The sequence below is a fragment of the Phyllobates terribilis genome, unplaced genomic scaffold, assembly GCF_046119375.1.
Source record: "Phyllobates terribilis strain yellow unplaced genomic scaffold, ASM4611937v1 Scaffold_20__1_contigs__length_20440879, whole genome shotgun sequence".
NCBI lineage: Eukaryota > Metazoa > Chordata > Amphibia > Anura > Dendrobatidae > Phyllobates > Phyllobates terribilis.
In genome coordinates, this window is record NW_027362780.1 from 11,601,696 (window position 1) to 11,609,085 (window position 7,390).

Genomic DNA, 7,390 nt, shown 5'->3' on the forward strand with positions numbered 1-7,390 from the left:
TAAAGCATAGGACAAAACAACATAAATACAATTTAATAAAGCATAGGTTAAAACAACATAAATACAATTTAATAAAGCATAGGAAAAAAACAACATAAATACAATTTAATAAAGCATAGGATAAAACAACATAAATACAATTTAATAGAGCATAGGATAAAACAACATAAATACAATTTATAAAGCATAGGATAAAACAACATAAATTCAATTTAATAAAGCATAGGATAAAACAACATAAATACAATTTAATAAAGCATAGGTTAAAACAACATAAATACAATTTAATAAAGCATAGGATAAAACAACATAAATACAATTTAATAAAGCATAGGACAAAACAACATAAATACAATTTAATAAAGCATATGTTAAAGCAACATAAATACAATTTAATAAAGCATAGGTTAAAACAACATAAATACAATTTAATAGAGCATAGGATAAAACAACATAAATACAATTTAATAAAGCATAGGATTAAACAACATAAATATAATTAAAAAAGCATAGGATAAAACCACATAAATACAATTTAATAAAGCATAGGATAAAACAACATAAATACAATTTAATAAAGCATAGGTTAAAACAACATAAATACAATTTAATAAAGCATAGGATAAAACAACATAAATACAATTTAATAAAGCAAAGGATAAAACAACATAAATACAATTTAATAAAGCATAGGATAAAACAACATAAATAAAAATTTAATAAAGCATAGGTTAAAATAACATAAATACAATTTAATAAAGCATAGGAAAAAAACAACATAAATCCAATTTAATAAAGCATAGGATAAAACAACATAAATACAATTTAATAGAGCATAGGATAAAACAACATAAATACAATTTATAAAGCATAGGATAAAACAACATAAATTCAATTTAATAAAGCATAGGATAAAACAACATGAAAACAATTTAATAAAGCATAGGATAAAACAACATAAATACAATTTAATAAAGCATAGGATAAAACAACATAAATACAATTTAATAAAGCATAGGTTAAAACAACATAAATACAATTTAATAAAGCATAGGATAAAACAACATGAATACAATTTAATAAAGCAAAGGATAAAACAACATAAATACAATTTAATAAAGCATAGGATAAAACAACATAAATAAAAATTTAATAAAGCATAGGTTAAAATAACATAAATACAATTTAATAAAGCATAGGAAAAAAACAACATAAATACAATTTAATAAAGCATAGGATAAAACAACATAAATACAATTTAATAAAGCATAGGATAAAACAATACAAATACAATTTAATAAAGCATAGGTTAAAACAACATAAATACAATTTAATAAAGCATAGGATAAAACAACATAAATTCAATTTAATAAAGCATAGGATAAAACAACATATATACAATTTAATAAAGCACAGGATAAAACAACATAAATAAAATTTAATAAAGCATAGGATAAAACATCATAAATACAATTTAATAAAGCATAGGTTAAAACAACATAAATACAATTTAATAGAGCATAGGATAAAACAACATAAATACAATTTAATAAAGCATAGGATTAAACAACATAAATACTATTTAAAAAAGCATAGCATAAAACCACATAAATACAATTTAATAAAGCACAGGATAAAACAACATAAATACAATTTAATAAAGCATATGATACAACAACATAAATACAATTTAGTAAAGCATAGGTCAAAATAACATAAATACAATTTAATAAAGCATAGGATAAAACAACATAAATAGAATTTAATAAAGCATAGGATAAAACAACATAAATACAATTTAATAAAGCATAGGATAAAACAACATGAATGCAATTTAATAAAGCATAGGATAAAACAACATAAATACAATTTAATAAAGCATAGGATAAAACAACATAATTACAATTTAATAAAGCATAGGATAAAACAACATAAATACAATTTAATAAAGCATAGGATAAAACAAAATAAATACAATTTAATAAAGTATAGGATAAAACAACATAAATACAATTTAATAAAGCATAGGACAAAACAACATAAATAAAATTTAATAAAGCATAGTTTAAAACAACATGAATACAATTTAATAAAGCACAGTATAAAACCACAGAAATACAATTTAATAAAGCATAGGATAAAACAACATAAATACAATTTCATAAAGCATAGGTTAAAACAACATAAATACAATTTAATAAAGCATAGTACAAAACAACATAAATACAATTTAATAAAGCATAGGTTAAAACAACATAAATAAAAGTTAATAAAGCATAGGATAAAACAAATTAAATAAAATATAATAAAGCATAGGATAAAACAACATAAATACAATTTAATAAAGCATATGTTAAAGCAACATAAATACAATTTAAAAAAGCATAGGATAAAACCACATAAATACAATTTAATAAAGCACAGGATAAAACAACATGAATACAATTTAATAAAGCATAGGATACAACAACATAAATACAATTTAGTAAAGCATAGGTCAAAATAACATAAATACAATTTAATAAAGCATAGGATAAAACAACATAAATACAATTTAATAAAGCATAGGATAAAACAACATAAATACAATTTAATAAAGCATAGGATAAAACAACATAAATACAATTTAATAAAGCATAGGATAAAACAACATAAATACAATTTAATAAAGCATAGGATAAAACAACATAAATACAATTTAATAAAGCATAGGATAAAACAACATAAATAAAAATTTAATAAAGCATAGGTTAAAATAACATAAATACAATTTAATAAAGCATAGGAAAAAAACAACATAAATACAATTTAATAAAGCATAGGATAAAACAACATAAATACAATTTAATAAAGCATAGGATAAAACAATACAAATACAATTTAATAAAGCATAGGTTAAAACAACATAAATACAATTTAATAAAGCATAGGATAAAACAACATAAATTCAATTTAATAAAGCATAGGATAAAACAACATATATACAATTTAATAAAGCACAGGATAAAACAACATAAATAAAATTTAATAAAGCATAGGATAAAACATCATAAATACAATTTAATAAAGCATAGGTTAAAACAACATAAATACAATTTAATAGAGCATAGGATAAAACAACATAAATACAATTTAATAAAGCATAGGATTAAACAACATAAATACTATTTAAAAAAGCATAGCATAAAACCACATAAATACAATTTAATAAAGCACAGGATAAAACAACATAAATACAATTTAATAAAGCATATGATACAACAACATAAATACAATTTAGTAAAGCATAGGTCAAAATAACATAAATACAATTTAATAAAGCATAGGATAAAACAACATAAATAGAATTTAATAAAGCATAGGATAAAACAACATAAATACAATTTAATAAAGCATAGGATAAAACAACATGAATACAATTTAATAAAGCATAGGATAAAACAACATAAATACAATTTAATAAAGCATAGGATAAAACAACATAATTACAATTTAATAAAGCATAGGATAAAACAACATAAATACAATTTAATAAAGCATAGGATAAAACAAAATAAATACAATTTAATAAAGTATAGGATAAAACAACATAAATACAATTTAATAAAGCATAGGACAAAACAACATGAATACAATTTAATAAAGCATAGGATAAAACAACATAAATACAATTTAATAAAGCATAGGATAAAACAACATAAATACAATTTAATAAAGCATAGGTTAAAACAACATAAATACAATTGAATAAAGCATAGGATAAAACAACATAAATACAATTTAATAAAGCATAGGATAAAACAACATAAATAAAATGTAATAAAGCATAGGATAAAACAACATAAATACAATTTAATAAAGCATAGGATGAAACAGCATAAATACAATTTAATAAAGCATAGGATAAAACAACATAAATATAATTTAATAAAGCATAGGATAAAACAACATAAATACAATTTAATAAAGCATAGGATAAAACAACATAAATAAAATTTAATAAAGCATAGGTTAAAACAACATAAATACAATTTAATAAAGCACAGTATAAAACCACAGAAATACAATTTAATAAAGCATAGGATAAAACAACATGAATACAATTTAATAAAGCATAGGATAAAACAACATAAATACAATTTAATAAAGCATAGGTTAAAACAACATAAATACAATTTAATAAAGCATAGGACAAAACAACATAAATACAATTTAATAAAGCATAGGTTAAAACAACATAAATACAATTTAATAAAGCATAGGAAAAAAACAACATAAATACAATTTAATAAAGCATAGGATAAAACAACATAAATACAATTTAATAGAGCATAGGATAAAACAACATAAATACAATTTATAAAGCATAGGATAAAACAACATAAATTCAATTTAATAAAGCATAGGATAAAACAACATAAATACAATTTAATAAAGCATAGGTTAAAACAACATAAATACAATTTAATAAAGCATAGGATAAAACAACATAAATACAATTTAATAAAGCATAGGACAAAACAACATAAATACAATTTAATAAAGCATATGTTAAAGCAACATAAATACAATTTAATAAAGCATAGGTTAAAACAACATAAATACAATTTAATAGAGCATAGGATAAAACAACATAAATACAATTTAAAAAAGCATAGGATTAAACAACATAAATATAATTAAAAAAGCATAGGATAAAACCACATAAATACAATTTAATAAAGCATAGGATAAAACAACATAAATACAATTTAATAAAGCATAGGTTAAAACAACATAAATACAATTTAATAAAGCATAGGATAAAACAACATAAATACAATTTAATAAAGCAAAGGATAAAACAACATAAATACAATTTAATAAAGCATAGGATAAAACAACATAAATAAAAATTTAATAAAGCATAGGTTAAAATAACATAAATACAATTTAATAAAGCATAGGAAAAAAACAACATAAATCCAATTTAATAAAGCATAGGATAAAACAACATAAATACAATTTAATAGAGCATAGGATAAAACAACATAAATACAATTTATAAAGCATAGGATAAAACAACATAAATTCAATTTAATAAAGCATAGGATAAAACAACATGAAAACAATTTAATAAAGCATAGGATAAAACAACATAAATACAATTTAATAAAGCATAGGTTAAAACAACATAAATACAATTTAATAGAGCATAGGATAAAACAACATAAATACAATTTAATAAAGCATAGGATTAAACAACATAAATACTATTTAAAAAAGCATAGCATAAAACCACATAAATACAATTTAATAAAGCACAGGATAAAACAACATAAATACAATTTAATAAAGCATATGATACAACAACATAAATACAATTTAGTAAAGCATAGGTCAAAATAACATAAATACAATTTAATAAAGCATAGGATAAAACAACATAAATAGAATTTAATAAAGCATAGGATAAAACAACATAAATACAATTTAATAAAGCATAGGATAAAACAACATGAATACAATTTAATAAAGCATAGGATAAAACAACATAAATACAATTTAATAAAGCATAGGATAAAACAACATAATTACAATTTAATAAAGCATAGGATAAAACAACATAAATACAATTTAATAAAGCATAGGATAAAACAAAATAAATACAATTTAATAAAGTATAGGATAAAACAACATAAATACAATTTAATAAAGCATAGGACAAAACAACATAAATAAAATTTAATAAAGCATAGTTTAAAACAACATGAATACAATTTAATAAAGCACAGTATAAAACCACAGAAATACAATTTAATAAAGCATAGGATAAAACAACATAAATACAATTTCATAAAGCATAGGTTAAAACAACATAAATACAATTTAATAAAGCATAGTACAAAACAACATAAATACAATTTAATAAAGCATAGGTTAAAACAACATAAATAAAAGTTAATAAAGCATAGGATAAAACAAATTAAATAAAATATAATAAAGCATAGGATAAAACAACATAAATACAATTTAATAAAGCATATGTTAAAGCAACATAAATACAATTTAAAAAAGCATAGGATAAAACCACATAAATACAATTTAATAAAGCACAGGATAAAACAACATGAATACAATTTAATAAAGCATAGGATACAACAACATAAATACAATTTAGTAAAGCATAGGTCAAAATAACATAAATACAATTTAATAAAGCATAGGATAAAACAACATAAATACAATTTAATAAAGCATAGGATAAAACAACATAAATAAAATTTAATAAAGTATAGGATAAAACAACATAAATTCAATTTAATAAAGCATAGGATAAAACAACATAAATACAATTTAATAAAGCATAGGATAAAACAACATGAATACAATTTAATAAAGCATAGGATAAAACAACATAAATACAATTTTATAAGGCATAGGATAAAACAAAATAAATACAATTTAATAAAGTATAGGATAAAACAACATAAATACAATTTAATAAAGCATAGGATAAAACAACATAAATACAATTTAATAGAGCATAGGATAAAACAACATAAATACAATTTAATAAAGCACAGTATAAAACCACAGAAATACAATTTAATAAAGCATAGGATAAAACAACATGAATACAATTTAATAAAGCATAGGATAAAACAACATAAATACAATTTAATAAAGCATAGGTTAAAACAACATAAATACAATTTAATAAAGCATAGGATTAAACAACATAAATATAATTAAAAAAGCATAGGATAAAACCACATAAATACAATTTAATAAAGCATAGGATAAAACAACATAAATACAATTTAATAAAGCATAGGTTAAAACAACATAAATACAATTTAATAAAGCATAGGATAAAACAACATAAATACAATTTAATAAAGCATAGGTTAAAACAACATAAATACAATTTAATAAAGCATAGGACAAAACAACATAAATACAATTTAATAAAGCATAGGTTAAAACAACATAAATACAATTTAATAAAGCATAGGAAAAAAACAACATAAATACAATTTAATAAAGCATAGGATAAAACAACATAAATACAATTTAATAGAGCATAGGATAAAACAACATAAATACAATTTATAAAGCATAGGATAAAACAACATAAATTCAATTTAATAAAGCATAGGATAAAACAACATAAATACAATTTAATAAAGCATAGGTTAAAACAACATAAATACAATTTAATAAAGCATAGGATAAAACAACATAAATAAAAATTTAATAAAGCATAGGTTAAAATAACATAAATACAATTTAATAAAGCATAGGAAAAAAACAACATAAATCCAATTTAATAAAGCATAGGATAAAACAACATAAATACAATTTAATAGAGCATAGGATAAAACAACATAAATACAATTTATAAAGC